Source organism: Fragaria vesca, linkage group LG6 (assembly GCF_000184155.1).
Source record: "Fragaria vesca subsp. vesca linkage group LG6, FraVesHawaii_1.0, whole genome shotgun sequence".
Lineage (NCBI taxonomy): Eukaryota > Viridiplantae > Streptophyta > Magnoliopsida > Rosales > Rosaceae > Fragaria > Fragaria vesca.
Window position 1 is genome coordinate 19725662 of NC_020496.1, and position 1157 is coordinate 19726818.

Sequence of the window (1157 nt, forward strand, 5' to 3'; positions counted from 1 at the left end):
GAGAAAATAGTAGGTGTTCATTGTCCAATCGATGAAACATTTGTTACTCTTGATAGTGATTGATTTGCTACATGTTTTTTTATCAGATGCTACTACATGCTTTTACTTTATGTTTATGATCCAATTAGTAAAACAATAACATGAAAGGACATTATAAGGCCAATTTTCACTACAGTTAAATTATTGTTGCCATCAATGTTTGAAATAAAAAAGAAAATCTACTCCAGTAATCTATTGATTGTTTTGTCCATGCCGGCGCTGTTGGTATGTGCGTGTATTTTGCACTTGGTCACCTAGTAGTATATGTTGGATGCTTTCAATTGCCTCATATAACATCGTTGGCCGCCTAACAGCATCATCTCGGCCAGCAGCTACAATAGATTGAGTAACATACAATGCGTGTGATATACGCTGTGCATCAAACAAGTACAAAAAAAAATTGTCAATCTGTATTGAATACAAATAAATAAATTAAACTTGAAGTAAATACCTGTAAAGGATGACTTTCCTCACTTGAATCAACTGCATCAGACATCCGATTAGGATGTTGAACATAGGGATGTGTGATGTTTTGGTACCACGATAAGTATTCTGAAGTGCAGTCATATGAAAACTTAACTGGAGTACTTCGGTTGGCATCATCCAACACATGATCTCGCCATCGTTGCCACAACCCATCAAAGTACTGGTACACAACCTTGTATGATTTGGAATCAGAAACTCGTCGAACACGAAAAGGGGTATATGGATTCCGAGGAATCGTTTGAACTCGACCAAATTGTCTCAGAACCCTATCTGGATAATATGGTTCAACAATATCCAAACACTTTAGCATCCCTGTATAGAATGAAATATCTAATAATGGATGAGAATCCCTATGACCATAGTAAGGATCCCACACAACCTGAAAATGAATATAAATTAGCAATGCCAAAAAAATAAAAAAGAGTAATGTTATAACCGGCAATATAGAAAAGGCAACCTACCTCATGTGCCTGCATATGATCAAGCTGTTGGCGAAGAGCCTGCACATAAACTAGTGACAAACCTGCATCCTTTCGAGGTTCCCAACGATTCACTCGTGGCTCGTTCTCTGAATATTCAACACGAAGATGAGGGGAAACTACATTCCGAAAGTGCTCATATATCCAGGCCTC